General features: G+C 40.8%; 1 protein-coding gene across 1 annotated transcript in view; it reads left to right on the top strand.

Annotated features, from left to right (window-relative positions):
- Positions 1 to 20699, top strand: part of ADAMTS20 (ADAM metallopeptidase with thrombospondin type 1 motif 20) — a 257040-nt gene that overhangs the window by 193150 nt on the left and 43191 nt on the right. The window lies entirely within an intron of this gene.

Here is a 20699-nt window from a genome sequence, read left to right as displayed (position 1 = left end):
CTGAGTGTGGCCTCTCAGCCAATTTACTATCCATCTGAGTGTGTAGGCATCAATACCATAGTTGCCTAGCTTTTTAATGAGAGTGGGGTGGGAGACAGTGTCAAAGGCCTTCCTGAAGTTCAGAAAGACTACATCCACTGCGACACCTGCATTCAATGATTTTGTGACCTAATTGTAGAAGGCAGTCAGGTTGGTCTGACAGACCTGCCCCTAATGAAACCATGCTGGTTGCCCCTGAGCATGACCCCTGCTGCTGGCCCTTCACAGATGTGTTCCTTGATAATCTTCTCAAAAAGGTTCCCTGGGATTGAAGTAAGACTAACTGGCCTATAGTTGCCTGGGTCCTCCCTCCTCCCTGTTTTGAGGAGGACCACATTGGCCCTCTTCCAGTCATCCAGCACCTGGCCAGAGCACCATGAGTGCTCATAAAGCCATGGCAGGGGCTCCACGATAACCCCTGCCAATTCCTTCAACACTCTGGGGTGGAGAGCATCTTGTCCTGCGGATTTGAACACATCCAGCCCCTCCAGAAGTTCTCTAACTCGGTCCTCCCTGACCCTAGGCCTGGCGGAGTCTCTTCTGAGTCCATCCCGAATCTCTGTAGGAGTCCCGGTCCCTGCACAAAAAAATGGAGGCAAAGAAATTGTTAAAAAGGTCTGCTTTTTCCTCTGGTGCAACAACTAGATTGCCTAGCATATCCTGCAGGGACCCCACATTACCCAGTGCCTTCTTTATACTTCCTATGTATTTAAAATAGGACTTTTTGTTGTCCTTGATCCTTGATGCTAGCCCTAGTTCCGTATCTGCCTTAGCTTTCCTAACAGCCCCCCCACAGTCTCGAGCAATGGAGGTATAGTCCTGCTTGGTGATGGCCCCTCCCCTTCATTGGGTGTATGCCTCCTTTTTAGCTTTGAGATGTTCCTGGGTGCTTTTGGTGAGCCATGGGGGCTTTTGAGCACTCTTTCCCCCTTTGGTCCACGTTGGGATTGTCACCTTTGGGCTTGGAGGATCGTCTCCTTAAGGAACAACCTTAATTCATACACAATTTTAAAAGCGTTGTGTAAATTAGAAATATATCTTTGAAAATTTGTGAATGCTGAAATACTGTCATTCTAATACCACTTAATTCTTACTCTTTTTTTAAAGTTAAGACTTTGTAGAGCTAATAGAATTTAATATAATATAAAGACAAAAGTAATTATTTCAAAATGCCTGTTTGTACTGATTCTGGAGAGTTTCACAGTGGAAAGTTTGTAAATGGTTAAATGAAAGCTGGAAAATTAGAAGTAGGGTTCTAACCATCACTGGGTTGGGAGTTTAAAGGTAGAGCTTGACTATTTATGAATGAAATTCTGAGTTGGCTACCTGTGATAGCAAGTTACTGGACTTAGTGATGCAAGAGATCCTTTTCAGTCCTATATCCTTTATTTCTATTTTTCTCTTTCTTTAAAATCTTGAGATAAAAGATGTAAGCTAGTGCTGTAAAATATGTCTGTAAAGAACTAAGGTTAATTAACCCCATCTATACATAGGAGAGATGTTTCTGCTCTAAACACTTGCTCTTAACATCTAGGAATGCTGGAGATTTGAATTTCAGAGCTCATGTTTCTGAGCCCAGTTTCTGGATCTGATCATTTTGGAACTTTGGAAAGACCATATCAAGATGTAAACAGTGCAGTCTGGGATTATTTCTAAATTGTTCAGAAGTAGAATATTTCAGTGTGTTGTAACATATGAATTACAGTTCTAATTATAGCAAACTGTTGCTGCTTCTTCAACTGACTGTTCATATAGTACATTGTGCCCCATCAGCGTAAGTTTAGATTCTTTTGGTTAGCAATATCTGTTGGGATCAAATTCATGCCCCTAATGTTCTACCTCCTTACCCAAGAGCATAAAGGGTAGAGTGGGTTCAATAATCCTTATTCCTTTCTTGTTGGTCATGGGAGGCACATAGAATTCTGCAGTGTCCACCAGCCACTCTGCACACAGTGCTAGTAAGAGCAGTTGTACTACTCAGGTGTCAATCCAAGCAGCCAGCTTGTTAGCTAGCTCTTTGCCATTTGTCTATGTAAAAGTTACAGCAACATTTCTAATTTCTTCTTAATGCCATAGTTGTTCCCTCTGATACATTTCTCACTCTCTCTATATCATAGCTTATTCCTCTCCCTACTGGCTCTCCATGATACTGATGGTATCCTGGGGAAGTTGAACCAAGAGCCAGAATCATAGAGTAAATTGGAAGAGTCTTCAAGAATTATCTAGTTCAGTACCCTGCACAAATGGCAGGATTTGTTTGTCCTGGACCCTCCCACGGAGGTGGCTAACCAGCCTTTGCTATTTTTGTCTGATGATTGTCAGAGCCCTGGCTTAGGCCAGTCAGTTTTATTATTCGGATCAGTGAATCCGTCAGTATAGAATAGCCACCAAATAATTTGTACCCAGATGGTTTCAGATGGTTTACAACCTCCTTATTTTTCAATAAGTTTCTGAGTTAAGAATGAGCTGCTCTGCTTACCACTTCCCTGATTAGTTGGTGCTCAGCAGCAGTCCTGCACAGCTGCTCAGAGAAGCAGCGGGCTTTGAAATAAAAACCACAGAAGACAGCCAGAGTATCTCAGTGGTCCCGTTAGTGTTTGTTGTGGACCTATATATCCTCAGATACTTTTCAAGCCCTCATTTTCACAGAGTGATTTCAGAGTTCCATGTGAACAAATTGTATTGATTTCCTGGTTTTATTCCTCCTTTGCACTCAACACCAGAAGCTAAGCTTCATATGTTTAATTTAATAGGGACTTTGTCACAGAATGTTACCAAGATGAAATTATTCTAAAATGTACATAAACTCCTCATGACTTTTACTGAAAGGGGCAAGGGTCAGATACTTCTGGCCAAAAAAATCTATTCTTGTCATGCAATGGTTTCGGGTAAATGAAGCATGGAATCCACATGGATAATGTATCTCAAAAAGCTATGGCTTCTGTAAGGTAAGTAACCGTACTTTTTTGATTGTGATCCCATTTAACTGTGGTCAATGCCTGGCTTTTATAGACTATTAAGTAAAGAGGATCAGGCCAATAATAAAAATTTTCTGAGGGAAAAAAAGTGTCCTACCTTGTAAAACCAAATAGTCACATTTGTTTCAAAATCACTTGTTTTAGATCATTCTTTCTATTGTCTCTTTATGAAAATTGAAAACTTAACTGGAGAAGGAATGTGTTAAATAATAATCATATTGATGCTTGGGGCACTTTTCTGTATTTTCCATATTTTGTGGGGTTTAATATTATAGTAAGCTGTATTATTACTGTTGGATATGAAAGATCCAGTCAAAACTGGTGTTCCTATGTTTGAGCATAATGTAAATACTAGGAACTTTACATTTCTAAGACCCTGAGCTTGCAGACATTTCATACATGCTTAACTGTAGGCAGATGTATGTGCTACTACTCATGTGCTCCAACATCCTTTCTAATAATTTTATATAGCATACACTTATTTCTAAACCCTTTTATCTAACTTAGAAATGTGATGGGTTACATTTGGAGAGGCAGGAGTGGAAGAGCATGCAGCTCAGGTTTGTTTAACATTGCATTTATCTTCTGGGCCATCATTTGCTGCTGCTAACATTATTGAAAATGACAGCACCCAGACTGCAGTAATTAAGAATGCAACAAGGCAAAATTGTTTCTTTGTGTTCATATTTAATTTTGCAAACATGAGAGCTCATCTAAATCCTAATTGTCTCTCATCGTTATTGAATAGTCTGAATTTACTGATTTCTTTATTTAGTTAATTAAATAGATCCCATATTTGTTACCCTTATAACTATTATTTAATTTGTTAAAGTATGTAAGCTGCATTCTTAGAGTATATTTGGTTCATAAAATGAAAGAAGCTCTGTCTTTTAAGATTATGGCCCAGAATGCATAGCAACAACCTAGGAGTGAGTGGAAGGGTCTCTCTATGGAGAGGCATAACAAGAAGGATTTGTGCAGTATGGTGAGGGAGTAAGGGGGTGGGGGTTACATGGTTTAAAGAGTAGAGGAGGGAGAGAGCTCAGGAGTCTTACTCATGCTGGGAACTCCATAATAGTCTTTGGCTGTTCTGCTGCTACTGCTAGTGGTACCACCACATGCTCTGCCTGCTCAAGTTCTTGCTCTTAGGGTAGCAGTAGAGTGTCCATGCACCTGCTGCTGCAGCAAAAGCAAAGGCGTAGGCTACTTTTGCTGCTGGTGTGTAGACTCTGGTAGAGGGAGGGGCAATTTTGCCTCTCTTCCCCCCAAGCTGGCACCATGATGTGGTGTCCCACTTGCCTACCCCTATTTATATTGCCTTCTCCACATGTAGATTGCCTCTTTTCCATAGAGATTGCATAGTCCAGAATAGAGATTGCATAGTCTCCACAACACCATCCAATGCACAAAGGTAGCGAGCACAATTGGTGGGTGGAGCGTGGAGTATGCCAATTGCTTCCTTTTTGTGAATGTTTTCCCAAATATATTTGTGCATTGGAGAGAAAAGTAGAACACAACTATTTTTCTTTTGCTCCTACCATGTGCTACTAGAGGCATCCAGTTTCCAGTTTGTGCTCTTTTTTCCCAAGTCCACTTGTCTCTGGTGCTACCCTTTTCCCATGGTGATATATAGTATATTTGCAGAGTGTGTGGGAGCTTCTTGAAATTATCTGAAGTTTTATCTTTGGGGTCTACCCTAATGGAAGAAATGCCACAACTGCAGGTGCAGAGGCCAAGTATATACTGGACATTACTTAAGAGAAGCATCCTCAGCAGGACTAAATGTACAATTCAGCTGGATCTTGATAGATTGGACAGCTGAGCTAGAGACAACAAGATGAAGTCTGGTACTAACAAATACAGGTGCTACAGTTGGAAGAAAAATTAAAAGTGCAAGGAGAATGGACGTTAACTATGTGAATGGTAGTACTATGGAGAAAGATCTTGGAGTATCACAGACTCATCATGAGTTTGCAGTGTGATACAGTCCCAAAAAATGTGTGCCTATACATGAGCAGGGAGGCTTCTTCAACATGCTGTAATTCCAGTGCGTTGAAGTGTGGCAATTACCATGCTCCAGTAGTCTCCTGCATCTTGTGTATCAGTGTCCCTGAGCTTCAAAATGGTGGCAGGGACACTTTATTTAATTAAATTAATGGTACATCTAATTGATCTAATTAAAGCACCACACACACACTCACACACACTCCCAGAGCACGTGTATAAATGCCCAATATAGTTTATGCTGCATCAACTTGTCTTGGGTGCAAGACATGGGAGGTAATAGTACCACTCTACTCAGAGTTGGTTAAGCCTTACCTAGAGCATTACGTATTGTTATAAACTCCTTATTTTTCAAAAGAATGTGGAACAGATACAGGATCCAAAAGCAGGCAACCCAAATTGTAAAGGGTTTTGGATCCTCCATCGTTTCCACATTCTTTTCCAACTTCTGTTCCTGAAGTTTTTAATAAAAATAAGTTAGACCAGAGATGTAAAACATGACCCATGGTCCAGATCTGGCTCTCAAAACCGTTCTATCTGGCCTATGGGTAGTCCAGTGGGCTACTGGAAGTTGGGGAGTTTGAGGTTCCCAAACCCCAGTGGACATGGCCATTGGCGGTGGAGGTGAACAAGGCCTGTGCAGATGCAGCCCTTGCTTGCTGAGCTGCCACCTGCTTCGGATCCCATGGTGCCTCCTGTTCCCCTACCGGCACAGCTGCCTGCTACCCACCAGCACTGCTGGCTGCTAACTTACTAGCTCTGCTGCTCACTCTCCTACCTATGCTGCTGCTTCTTGCTCCCCTACCCATGGTGCTGCCCAGTCCCCTACCCATGCTACTGCTCAATGTGCAACTGACACTACTGCCAACTTCCAGACCTGGACCCAGACCTACTGCAGGTCCACAGGTCTGACCTAGTCTGAATCTGGCCTAGAGCCTGAGGTGAGTTTGATACCTCTAGGTTAAACAAATCCATATCTAGGATGGTTTAAATGGGAGTGATTTTGCCTGGAGCAGAGGTTTGGACTAGAAAACCTTCCATGATCTCTTCCAAACTTACTTTCTAATTCTATGAATTGTAATGCAAATGTACACATGACAAGAAGATTTTCAAAAAGATTAAGTGCATGCCTAACACTTATTTCTGAAAAGGTATTATCACATTTGCCATTTATTTCAAATATAGAAGAGTTAAGGAAGTATTGATTGCTTTTCAGTACCCCACTCTTTGTTTTCTAAGTTATTTCTTTGCCTCTAGAGATATATCTCCATTTTATATATTGGTAAATTCAACAGTGGAAATAAACTGGTCATCTCTCTGACTATTTTATAATATATCTTACAATTAACTTCAATGAGAATTTTGTCTAAGTAAGGGTTGAAGGTGAAATTCAATTCAAATATTCATTTAGCATCTTCCAAACCAATTATTTCTTGCATTTATAGCTGCATAGGAGGTAAAAGTTCCCACAAGTGGAATGAGTACAGAAGGAACATGTACTACTTGTTGATTCTCACATGGCATCCAGATGCTGTGGATCCAAGTCAAGAATGAGTAAGGCAGGAAGAATCATTGTACAATTCAATTTTTACTGTAATAGTTTAAATGGAATCTAAAATTGGAATGTAAAATTTGATGCCCAACATGGCACATTGTTGTTGTTGAAAGAAAATATATTAGTTACCCACTCATGAAATAATAACTGCTTATTTTAAATATTAAAAACCCAGCATGATACTCAAAGCTCCTTGGCATTTCAATTATAGAACCTTGGAGGGTATTAATGCCTCTTCTATATAGCTTAGGGATGTCTGCAGTCCTGACAATACTAGCTGGCTCTCCTATGGATTGTTCTTGGCCCCATCGGAGTGCCGCTTCAAAAGTGATTGACATCTGGGAACAGCTGGAATCCAGTGTTTATTAATTCATGCAACAAATAAAAATATAACCTGCAAAGGCAGTTATTCTGTTTCATATTGCTGCTAGATCTGACCCATTTAATGTTTTTCTTCTAAGAATCACTCTCATCTTCTACCCTTTCTTGTACATCTCCTTTTTATCTTGTATCTTATTTTCATTTTCTTCTTTTCCTTCTGACCACACAATCTTTCATCGAGAGCTACCTCAGTGAAATCCCTTAGAATGCTAATGAAATAGTATTGCCGCAAGTGTTACTGTGGAATTGCTCAATTTGTGGTCCTTTGTGGTATATTGTCGCTAGAAATACAGTGGGTATTGGAGTTTCCCCTTCATTTTTCTGGCTGATTTTGCATTCTGTTTGGAACAAATTTCAATTTGGGGCAAAATTCAGTTTCAAGTTATGAAACTTGAATTTTGAATGTTGGGTATATTCCAAATCCCTTTTTAGGAATTGTAACTATTCAACACTTTAGATTTTTAACTTCAATTTCTCTGAAAGCCTCCTATTTATTCCTTATTACTCTACCATTTCTTTCAACCCCAGTCTTATGACGTCAACAGTTTTCACTCTGCTTCCTGCAGCAGAAAGCAATAGTCACTTTCAGCTGAGGCAGCACCATCACACTTCATATTAAAAAAAAAAAACGGGGGGGGAATCTTCATGTCACCAGAAGAAGTTGCTGGTAAGAATCACAAATCCCTCCCAACCTCTAAGACTTGGGAGCGTGTAAATGAGTGTCTGAATTTGTTCATGGTCCATTACTGAGCACTCCCAGATGCTAAATGTTCTCTGTGTTCTCACTGGATCACCAGGACTGCTTCAGGCTCATTTTTAGGGGTAATTTATATGAAGCTGAGTATCAGACTTTGTTTCAGAATGAACATGTGTTTTTAATTAACCAGATAAATGAATGTAATTATATTGATTAGAGACAGCAAACAGAAAACACTTTTATTTTGTCACTTTTAAGTTGGTTCTAAGTGGGTTTCATAGATTTCATAGACATTAGGGCTGGAAGGGACCTCGGAAGATCATTGAGTCCAGCCCCACGCCCGAAGGGCAGGAAGTCAGCTGGGGTCATAGGATCCCAGCAAGATAAGCATCCAATTTACTCGTGAAGGTGTTCAATGTAGGTGCTTGAACCACCTCTGACGGCAGGCTATTCCAGACCTTGGGGGCTCGGACAGTAAAGAAATTCTTCCTTATGTCCAACCTGAAACGGCCTTGCAGTAGTTTATAACCGTTAGACCTCGTCATCCCTTGGGGCGCTTTGGTGAACAAACATTCTTTGCTGCTTGTTTTAAATGCCAAGCCAACTTCATTTTCAAAAACTAGCAATTTGCCTGTTGTTAATCTGCACCAGAATCTAGGGCATCTAGGGCCAGATTCTCCCTTCAAGTATTGTGGTTTTACACAGATGTCACTGTGTTGACCTCACTGGACAGACTCCAGATTTGCAACAATGTAAGTGAAAAGGAGGCCAGGACATTGTTTGGAACAAAATATTAAATCACTAAATACTAATTCAAGTTTAACAAAATGCTGATTTGCATGCTCAGGAGCTTTATCTTGTTATTACTCTTGAGATTCATTTGTATTATGGGCTATACCTGCCCCTATTCAAATCAGTAGCAAAGTTCCCATTAAAGTCAGTGGATTAGGTTGCTAGCTACCTTTATAATTCCATGTCCTGGAGCCATTCTGTGCCATGTTGCGTAATGTAGCAATTGTCAGGGTACAGATGCATCTTAATTACACCTCACTTCTCTTGTCCTTACCTGCTATTTTAGCTGCTAGAACTGCTGTAGTGGTTCTGTGCCACTCAGTACAGACAATCCTTACACTTATGGCAGGTTGCGTTCCTGGAAAAAGCGTTGTAAGTTGAAACGATGTAAGTTGAATCTGATTTTCCCATAGAAACAATGTTATAATAGTTGGTTACGTTCCTAAGGGCCTGATGCCCAACTTTTTATAGAAATAACCATAAACACCGTATTTAAATCAACTATTTAATTTTATTTAATCAGAAGGTGAAGGAACACTTTCAGCAGGGTCATGGAAAGGGCTTCTTTGGGGAGATTTTTGGGGAGACTTAGGGCCACTTACAGCGATTCGCACTTGTGGCTCTCCAACATTTACAACAATGTTATTACTTACAACGCTGGATCTTCGCACTTACGGCATGATGGCATGACGTTTGTGTGCTGCCTGAGTTGCCATCATGCTGTAAGTGCAAGGATCCAGCGCTGTAAATAATGATATGGTTGTAAATGGCAGAGCGCTGCAAGCGCAAATTGCTGCACGTCAAAACAATGTAAGTCGAGAACTGCCTGTACTGTTTTTTTCAATGAGTTCTCCAGATACCAGATAAACTGACTTTGACACAACTTTGCACTGGTGGAATAATACTAGAAAATCAGACCCAATGAGATTCTACAGGCATAAATAATTGCATAATTTTGTGGCACTGTTATTACAGTTGATGAGGTACATGAAGCAGTTAGCCCAGATTGATTTATGGAATAATAGTCTTAATTGCCTCCACCAGTTAATATTTCTTAAAATTTAGAAGACTGATCAATAATATACAATTTTCTAAAGAGATAATGCTATCTAGAAAGATAAGGAAGCATATTGTCATTTGAAACTATTAAAAAAGAAAAAAGTTTCAGCAAGTTTAATGAAAATGAGAACAATTGAAAAAGCATCTATGAAGATGTTATCTAATATGGTATTATTAATTTTTTTTAAAAGCAGGTTACTTTGATTCAATTAAACAAATCCTTAAAGAGATTTGGGTATAGTGAAATATCCAAGAAAATAAAAATCCCTATGGCAATATTTAATGAAAAGATTTTAATTTTACAATTTGTTGCAGTAATATTTAAATTGTTTGGGTATCCAATTGTTGTAGCAGAAGCAAGGTACTTACTCATGGATACCATTGGGCATTTATAAACATAGTGTTAGAATCTAGCCTCCAATGACTCTGACGTGACATTAAATATTGGATTCCAGTGAGGGAAACTCATTACTACAAAGCAATACAAATTATGAAGGGACAGTATATATTGTTTTGTGGGGAAAGATTACATACTGTTTTTACTCAAATCCAAGTACAGAATCTAATTATTGGAGGTTTGCCTTGAATTTGTCCCCTACCCACAGCTACAGCAGGGAAAATAAATCCCCCCGCAGTCCCTTCTCAACCCCCACCCCCAGCCCCCTTTACTGTTGGACACTGCAATCCTTAAATGTATAGAAGTGAGGGGAATTTTGAAAACACTGACTTTTAAATAAACACATAGTAATTTGTATATAGGCAAATTATTAGAGGTACCCATAGGCTTTGGTCATCTGGAATTGATGCATTTCAAATTGTTGATGCATTTTAATTGCTGCAAGTTTTAGCACAAGTATTCCATAAACACACACATACAATGGGACTATATATAGATAGAAAGATAGATCTATCTATCTGCATATAGATAGATAGATATTGCCATGCTTCACTTGCCAGTCCAAAACGCACTTTTACAGTTACACTGTTCTTAGTCCCGTTGTAAAAACCACCACATGCCCACAAGCCCATTACTAGCACCTGTAAACCATCATAGTTACACAAAGAACTACTTCAGTACCCTCCCCCTTCCCCTTCTCCCCTCTCCCTTCCCTGCCTTCCCCAACTCCCGTACCTGTTTGCCCAGTCCTTTCATTTGTCATTATATTTGTTGTCGTCTGCATCATCATTTTCACCCTCATTGTCATTATCTTCATTGCTCTTTTCAGAGGGCTTGTGTCTGACCAGTCTGTGCCAGTCCTGTCTCTTCCATTTTTGGCACCACGGGGAGGATGTTAGGGCTGGCTCTGGCCTTCTTGGTGCCAGCCTGGTATTTGCAGTACCTCCATGCCTGGTGCCAGTTCCCTGTGGATGGAATACCTGCCCATGTTTGTTTTTTAAGGGCCAAAACAAAAGTTCCCATGAGCATTTTTGGCACCAGGGAAGGGTGTCTGGGCTTGCTCTGGCCTCTCTGGGTGCTTGCCTGGTGGTGATCTTTCCCTCCTTGGGGACCAGCTGCCCATCATTGTAGGAGCCACACACACGCGCAAAATTTTTTAAGGTTCCTGTCAGCATGTTTGTCCTATATGGGCAATTTTTTTTATAGTTTTGCTCAGTGTTGGCTGCATTTAATCAACTTCATAGTTGGTTTCCATTACTGAGCGCATGCTGCTTTTGGCAACAGTTTAGTGATAGTGTATTAAATTAGGTTTCTGTGTATGTTTTTATAAGACATGGGAATTTTTCCCCTATGCTGACTGGGCCAAAAAACCCTTGTCTTACATTCGAGTAACTATGGTATATACTTTGAACAGTGTACATAACAAGGACCAAAAAACTGAAGTCAAAGGAGATGCACATTGAAGTAATGGTTCAAATAAAATTAAAGCAATGGTTAGGGGAAAAACTAACAGTAAGATTTATCAGAGTGAAGAATAGATACAAGTATGATTTCCACAACTAAAATTTTACTCTGTCATGTAAGATGACTGACATCATAGGGGCAGTGTCAAATGAGGCATCCTTTTAAATTCTGTGGTGAGTTTTCATATGAGATTTTGAGGCGGTATAATTTTTCTTTTGTTTGTGACTTTGCTACCATTTTAAAACTACTAGCATTTATTTGAATTGTAGAGTGGGTAGAGGCTTTATTCAGGCATCGGAATTGCAGCTTCCAATATAAGCATAAAATCACCCTTGCACAAATGCAGTGGCTTTTGTGCAACAGAGACAAGGTAACAGTAGGATAGTAGTAATTAAATTGATAAACAGTGAGTTATACCAGTGAGGCATCCAGCAGAGGAGAGGTAAACGAAGGTGTTACAAAGCTTTTAGCAATTTGTAGAATTAATTGGGACTTTGCAGTCATAAATTAAAATCTACTTCTCCAGGAGTCAACTCCCAGTAAATTTACATAAAGTACAAAAAAACGTCTTGCTAAAACTTTCTAACTATAGTCAGAGCATTGAAACCAGCTACTTAGGAAAGTCCTGGAATCCCTATCTTCAGATTTTTTAAAGAACAAATTAGGCTAGTCAAAGTAACTGTCAGGAATGATCAAAATGTGCTTGATCCTGTCACAGGCATGGGGGTGGACTAGATAACTTTGGCACCTGGGGGCATGAGGGGAGACCTGCGTTATTGTTCTATGTGTCAATGTTATTTCTGTTTTTACCTATAAGCCTTCTAATTTTGAATGATGTCTTGAAATCTAGGACTCTCCTGTCTCAGGGGACTTTCCAGCCATACTCCAGCTATAAAAAACCCAGTCTCCACAACTGTTGCATTATTGGCTGCCAATGCTCCACTGCCAAAATGAGGGGAAGAAGGTAGTCACACACCCTTCTGTAAGATAGGGATTAGGCCAGTCTCCAGGAAGGTTAGAAATTTGGGTTTGAATCCCCTCAGGATGAGGAAGGCATACAGGCTGGATCTCCCACTTCTTGGGTAAATGCTTTAACTGGTAAGTTATTTGGAAAAGGAGGGCAAACCCATTCTGACTTGTGACTGGAACTAAATAAAGCTGATCCCAGCTACCCCCTTCTTACCTAACAGGTCACCAACTTTAGGATGGGAGATCTATCAATTTTCTGATACCTATTCACACAGCTGGGACCCATTCTGCTTTGAACCCTGACATTTTACAAGCCTATGGTCCAATTTATTGCAATTTGTGTACATTTTTAATTTTTGAAACTGCTGGACCAATCAATACAACCACAAAGAGACCTGCAAAAGTAATAGCAGTAGCAGCAGCAGTAGTATTTTGTGGGGTGTTGTTTTTCATTACTGCATGTTGGTAAATATATTATTCTCTTTAGATACTATTTTTCTATTTTTGACCATAGACCTTTTAAGGGTTAAGCCACTTGGTAGCTTATAAAAGCGGAGTGGGAAGTGCTTATGTGCATCTAAAAGCTTTTTAGCACAGCTTTTCTTGCAGAACAGTACAACTGCAAGCTATTTGAAAATAACTTTAATTTGCCAGCAATTGATGATGGTCCTTCTGTATAAAAATTACCTTGTACACAATAGTGAGTGCCAGCTGCTGTATCAGGCTGATGATTCTCATCAAATTTTATTACTGAAAAATAAAAATTAACAGATGAATCCTAGTTACCAGGGTTACAGAATTACTTTGAACAGTATTTATCAACTCCAGCATTTCACTGTAGTTTTATAGTCTTTTTAAAGGAATTTGCCATCTGGGAAGCATTACTTTAGTCTATATTGAGACAAGAGCTAGAATTTCAATATTAAACACTTGAAGAATGTTTTTTTTTTTTCAACTTAGATTTGCTTTAAAAAAGTTCACATATCTTCTGAGATGTAAAGTTCTTGCGGGAATTCTTTCTGTATGTGTGATCCATACCATACAGAAAAATGTACTTTCCATGCATCTACAAAAGTAATTTAAGCTTAAAATCAATAATTAAAAAATTACCAAACTTTTCAAATTAAAGCCTTTTACATGTGCTGAGCTCTGAGAGCCAACACATGGTCAGCCCTTATGCATTCACTCAAAATGGAAAGAAAGCATCAATAAATGGAAGAGCCAATTACAGTTGCAGTCTTTGTAGTTAAGGGAATTAAGTGTCCTCTCTAGTTCCTAAAGATGCTACTTCTATAGCAGTTCATAGAACTGAACTGGCATCACACAGTGATTGGAGTAAACCACACAAAAAGGCTCCTCCTGTATATTAGGGAGCACAGAGAAGCATGCAGCCTTCTATATAAATGGCATAAATAAACTTAACAACAGTTATGTTACATTCCAAGTTACTGAACTGATAAAGCACTTAGCCACCTAAATGTTTGGCACTACAAAACCTAAGTACCTCGTCATAGGCAGATATAAGATTTTGAAAATGGCTATGTAGATGGTAGGATAAATCAACACAATGAATATTTTTCTCCAGTTAAAGAGAAACTAGAAGATTTACAAACATGAGGGACCCAGTCTTTATTGGAATGTATGATAATTTGCTACATCACAACATTAAGTTTAAAAAATGCAACAAACTAGGAAATATAGTAAAAAATATAGTTGTATTAGTCCTGAAGTTATCAAAGTTAAATGTGTATCGCTTATTCATTCAGATTTGTAATACAAAATCTAGCCTTCTTGAGTATCTTGATAGTGCACTTCTCTGTTACTCATTTTCATACCTGAGTTATTGTTTACCTAAGTTAAAATAACCACACTTGAATTAAGGTTTTAGCTAGACCTTAAAACAGTCTGCAGGGCTGTGAAATAGAAGAGAGATCACCAGGAATGGCTAACAGACAGCAATATTGCAGAAGATTGACTTCTTCTGCACTGCCTGAATAGAAATGCTGCTTCCCTTCAGAAGCAGTTGATTTTAAAATTTAGGTGGAAAAGGAATCAAGGGTGGGAGTGGGTGCACCTGCACCACTGTACCCTTTCTGGATCCCCCTCTGTGCCTGGTCTCTGGGGTGAAAATCAAAACCTTATGGCCAGGTCTACATGGATGCTTTAATGTACAATAGCCTATTTTACTGCATATTAAAGCAGCACGTAAAAAAACATGCTATTACGCCAATGTGCAGTAAAATAGCCCACTGCGCATTAAGTGTCACCTAAAAAGCGTGTCTGGATGCTACTGTGAATTAGGGCAGACTAATGCACATTGATTTATTATCTCAAGTTGGAGGTACTAAATTTAATGCACATTAGGAAGAGTGAATTAATACACATGTACATGTGCCCTTTGTGAGGTGTCTGGGCTCCCTGTCAAGTGCATGAGGAAAGCTAGGAAGAAGATTCAATACAGGCAGCATGCTAAAGCTGCTTAAAATTAGCATGATCTGCATGAAGCTGCAGAGAACGAGAAAAGCATTGAGAATAGAGGGGCAGGTCTTTAATTCTGTCTCCCAGAAGCCTCACAGAATCCACAAATTGGGACCATCTCCTGGAAGTAGGTGCCTGTGCCTTTTCTTTCAAAATACTGAGCAGGGCTCACTTTTTTTCTTTAATAAGATGACCTGTTAGTTGTGGTCTGAGAGAACTTCAGAGGGAGACTGGCAGATAAACACTAAATTTCTGGTTCCTGATCAGCTTTTGGTGTGAAGTAGGCACTGGACTGCTTAGACCAGTCAAAACTTGGGGGGCTTGAATACACAAGTGGAACTAAAACTTCATGGTCACATACTGTGGCATTTATGGAACCAAGATACCACCAAGGTTAGGTGATAGCTGAATGAGGTTTTAAGACTCACAGGCTTGGACTTACTTGCCTCAATGCCACCAAAATTCCATTTTAGACACCTAGGTCTTTTCTTGGATGTGGTCCTAATAGTTAGATTTAAATTCCAGTAAAATCACTGAGGCCATATTCAAACAATCATGGATGTTTGTTTCCCTGAGACAAATAGCACCTTGTGCTGCTGCTACTTGTCCCTGGGGAACACCTGTGCCATGCATGCTCTGGCACATGGCAAGTTACTCCAAGTGACAGGGCCCAGCAGTCTTACCTGGGGTTCCGGGGGCCTTGAGGAGCTGCAGCCATGGCATTCCTGCAGCCGGGAGCATGGCTGGCCACCAGACCTTGGCTCTGGATGGCCAGGCTCCGTTTTTGGGCCAGGTGCACTGCCACCACGTGTGCTGCCCTGATATGTTTTGGTGGGATTTATTTTTTTTACCCTGGGATCTATATATATGCACCCTCCTAAAACATTATATATTCTCTATATATAGAAGCCTAAGTCTATCTGTCTCTCTATCTGTCCCTAACACTTTATTTGCACTCTGATTGGTTGTCTGAAACAACCAATCAGACTGCTCCAAGAGCATTCAGAACAGAAGCCAGCAGCCAGAGCTGCCATGACAGTGGGGACAGAGTGGGGGGCAGTACTGGCCTCACCATCACACCCCCCTCCCTGCTCTTTGGAGGCAGTGGCGGTGGGTGGAGTGGGCCCAGACCCCAAGTGGTGGTGGAAGTGGGCGTGGGCCTGATGTGGGGGCAGGGGAAGGGGAGGAGTGTGCCTGGGCCCAGTGAGGTGGAGGGAAGGGTAGGAGCAGACCCAGGCCCATTGGGGTGGCAGGGAGAGGGGAGGAATGGACCCAGATGATGAGTGGCAGGGGGGGTGGACAGGGGGCTCCTTTCCTGCCTGCCCCCCTGTCATTTGCTTGTATGTATGTATGTGTGTATTATGTATGTATTAGGGCTGTGCAAAGCTTCAGTCACCGATTCAATTCAGAGTAGATTTGGCCAGATTTGGTAGCTGAATCTCCAAGTCTGAATTGAATTGGGAGACCCATTAAAAGGTCCAAATTGAATCCAAAGCCTCTGAATTGATTTGGAAAACATTCACAGCTTTGGATCGACCGGGGGGAGGCAGGCACAGCTGGGCGGCTGCAGGTTCTCTGTCTGGGAGCTGGGGTGGCTCAGCCCCAGTGGTTGGAGCTCCTAGACAGCACATGGCACCCCGCTGAGCTGCACTGCACCCATGCCATGGGGCAGCTGCCACGTGGGTGCCAGGTGTGGAGGGGCAATCCCTGCTGCCCCCCACTGACCTGCGTGGTGTGGTGAGGCTCTGCCACAAGCCTTCAGGTGGGGGCAGCTATCAGGGGTGGGGCTGGATGGAGGGGAGATTGAAACAGAGGTTGTGGGGTGGGGGGCTCTGAAACGTGGCCCCAGAGCCCCCACAACTGCTGCTACTGCTGGTGAGTGTGTGTGGGGGGGTTTGATTCCTGGACTGCTGGGGCTGAGCGGTGGGGCCATCAGGAGTGGGGCCATGGGGGGACGGTCGGGGCATGGGGTCTGTGCAGGGAGCCTCTGCCAGGAGGCTCCAGAGCCCCCACAGCCCCTGCTGCAGGCAGGGGGGCTTCTCCAGTAGCTCCCCCCACCTGGGGAGAGACAGGCACAATTGGAGGAGCCACAGGAGATCCTGCAACTGCGCAGCTGTGCCTGCCTCTCCCTGGCTGATCCTAATCTCCGCTCTATCTATCTATCTGTCTATCTATCTATCTATCTATCTGTCTATCTATCTAATAAAATCAGGCTGTTATAAGGGAAATCTATTTAAATGCATATTATATTAACACTAATGAACAGTAATAGTTTATAAGTATTAAAAATTGTATTAAACATTATTGCTGTATATAGAGAAGAACACAAAATATTTACATATGCAGTAGAAGAGTTGTCTTGGTGTTTATGTGTGACTGCAGTAAGAAATTTAAGAGTAAGCTTTTGGGAAATAAATACTGATTAAATAAATATTTATTTAACCTGTTGAAGTTACCATAGGTTAAGTGATTAATTGGTTGGGTTCAGGGATGGGGACAGGCATGGCAGTGTTAGGCTCCAACCCATGGTTCTGTGAAGTTGGCGTGGGGGGAGATGCTGAGCCCTGGGCTGGCACCAGCTTTGCCCCACTGTGCTGTGGAGGAGGGCTGCTGCCTCCTGCCCTGAGCAGCGTGGGGAGCCAGAGGCCAAAGGAGCTCCACCAAGGAGGTAGCACAGTCCAGGAAGCCCTGGGAAGCAGCAGCCAGCAAAGGGCTGCAGCCACCAGCATGTGTGGTGGCTTCCTGGGGACAACTGCATCAGTTTAGGAGGGAGTGGGGAGGGGAGAGGCAGGCAGCAGCCAGTAAGGGGCTTTATCAGGCCACTGCAGCCACTGCCACACTGTGAGGGAGGGAGCAAGCAATCCCTCCCTCTCCTCTCCTCTCCTCTCCCTTCTCCCCTTCTCACTCCTCTCTCCCCACCTCCCACTGCATAGCGTAGCTATTAGATATTAGTCACCCCTTACATGCCTCCTGCCCTGCCACCTTATGGTTTCTGCTGGGGCACCACAGGGCTTCCTACCACCCCCCGCCTCTCCCCGGACTGCTCCGGGCCCCAGGCTAAATGATGACTGGTAAGCTAGAACCAGTTATCACTGAACTGCTCGGTAAAACAATTAATCGTTTAACCACTCACATCCCTAATAAACTTACCTAAGTGTTCTTTGCTGGAGGAAGTTCTGTAAGCAGAGACTTCTTAGGTAACAGGACCGTTGTTCATTCAAGAAACAGGATTACAAGTCCCCACAAGAATGAGGAGATCTGTGTCTAGTAGGTTTTGGAGATTAATACTTAGCAGATGAAAGCCATTAGGGAAAGAGGGTCATCCAGCCATGTGATTGTGGTAGCTCCCTAGTGTTTCACATGGGGAAATTAAGTCATCTTGTGGTGCATTAAAGTTACAATCTATTAATAAAAAAAGGTGGGGGGGAGACTTCAGAATTTACATACTGCTTTGTACATTCATCTATGACATACTGGTAAAGACTTAAAGGGTACTATCCTTTATCTAGGTTAGAATTAGTATTTTAGGTTTTTAACTATACACATTATCTGTGAGATGCTTTGATGTATAAATCCTGAAAGAAGAGCTAGTCTTTGAAATGTCTGTTTAATTGTATGGATGGAGAAAGCTGCAAGTCTTTTGGCCTACATCAGTCTTAGATAAAGAGCAAGAAATCATTTAGATGCAGTAAATTGTTTCACATGAAGCATTTTCAGCATTTCATCTTTTCAGATTATCCCAGTTTTAATGAAAAACGTATCTATAAGATTACATGTGGAATATTCTAAAACCATAAATTGAAAGGGAAAATGTTGCTGAAGGGAAAATGTTTATAAGCATTCCCATTCACTTTAGTAACTGCATGTTAGAATTGTATGTTAGTTGTGAGACAAGCTAGAGGTCTTGTTTTATATAGTCAACATAGTCAGTTATAGGACATAAGGGGATATAAAACAGCTTATTATGTTTAATGAATGCAACTTATGTCCTGATCCTGCAGGTGTTTATATATGTGCCTAATTTAAACCATATGAGAGGTTCCATTTAAGCCCACGTGCTTGTACATACATGTACACAATTTTAAACACATGCATAAGGGTTTTTTCGCAGGACCAGAGACAGAATGAGCAAGATAAGTGCCATATTTACTTGAATCTAAGATGACCCTGAATATAAGACAACCCCCCAATAATTACATTCTCTACATGGAAAATTGTATAAATTTGTTATAATTTTCCAAGTATAGAATATAATTATTGGAGTTTTGCCTTGAATTTGTCCCCTTCGTACTACTACAGCAGGAAAAATAAATCTAGGGGTATAGGTACCCCCTTGCCCTTTGTCTATGCCAACTTACTCCTTCTGTAGCTCCTTTCCCCCTCCCCTTAATTTCAGACCCTGCTCTCCTTGAGCACATAGAAGTGATAGGCAAATTTGAAAATACTGACTTTGAAATAAATATACCTTTAGTCATTTGCATACAGACAGATTATTACAGGTACCCAGAGACTTCGTAGTTTTGTTTCATTGTTGGTTCTGAGTTTTTAAAATATGGTTTTTGAACTATGATTTAAAAGCAAGAGGATATCAAGACTTTTGCAGCAGAAGAGTAGTGTATTATTAAATTTATTTTCTAAAAATAGAAAATGTTTGTATTTTAAAAAGTTGATAATATTAAGATGTGATGTACGTGCCACTGATAAAGCAAGCTGAGGTAAGAAAAAAGAGTCTTAAGTATTTGCAAAGGAGGTCTTTGGCTAACTCTTTTCTCCAATGTGTTTATGAAAGAAAATTTGACTTGAACTAAATTTCTTCCCCTGATTTTACTGGAAAACATTACACAAGATTCCTCTACACTATAGGAAAAAGTTAAAAATAATTAAGCAGTTTCCTTGCTAAAAAGTGAAGCAGGAAAAGAAACATCTGTTCATCAACATTTTTTAGTATATCTCCTAAGGATGACCTCTCCAAATATTGAAATGCTGCACTTGCATTAATTCCAATCCCAGGGCAAATCTTCCTATTTTTAAACCTATGAATTACATCCATTGTGCCCACACATTACATACTGTAGGATCAGGTCCTGCACATTAATAACATACTGCTTCAGTTAATAGGCAGATGTTGCTTTTGATGTGCTTCATCCTAATTAAATAAAATTTTTCAGAAGTATAGAGATCTGCAAGAGAGTAGAGATGAAATCTTGGCCCCATTGAAGATTAGGAACAAACTCTCACTGAAATCTCGGTTTTATTAAAATCATCCTGGGTTTGCATCAAGTCTACAGATGGAGCAGCAGAGATGTACTTGACTCTGAGCTCATCTATACATGCTATTAAGATGATGCAGTGAATTCTGGTGCAGTTCATGCTGGAGTTTATTGCTTCTGGGCACATTGGCCAGGACTGAAGCATGTTGAGCTGGGGCAGTGCAGTACCATCTGGCAGGGGACCCAGCTAGCCCTGCACTGTAACAGCCTCATGCCCCAACCAGCCCCAGTCACTGTCAACACATGCATTGTGGTAGAGTAAATAACTCTGCCATAGGATAGTACTTGTGTTGGGTAGTACTGTCCTATGGTAGAGTTAATTAGTTGACTCCTGCCTAATAGTGTTACATGTGTAAATGATGACATGTTACTGTTGAGCTAATTAGTCGACTGCAGTAAAGCACACATGTAGATGCTCCCTTTCCCCCCCACTCCCAAGTAGGATAAAAGGAGCCTTGTTAAAGTTAAATATACACACACATATATCTGTGTGCATGTATGTATGTATTCTGACTTCTATATTTGCTTTTAAATTAATAATGCCTAAAGTTTCTGTAAAAAAAAAAAAAAAAAAAAAAAAAAAAAAAAAAAAAAAAAAAAAAAAAAAGTAAAAAAA

This window comes from Gavialis gangeticus, unplaced genomic scaffold, assembly GCF_001723915.1.
Source record: "Gavialis gangeticus isolate Ggan-Ray unplaced genomic scaffold, GavGan_comp1, whole genome shotgun sequence".
NCBI lineage: Eukaryota > Metazoa > Chordata > Crocodylia > Gavialidae > Gavialis > Gavialis gangeticus.
Note: the sequence above shows the minus strand (reverse complement) of the source record. Positions and strands in the feature narration are given on the sequence as shown.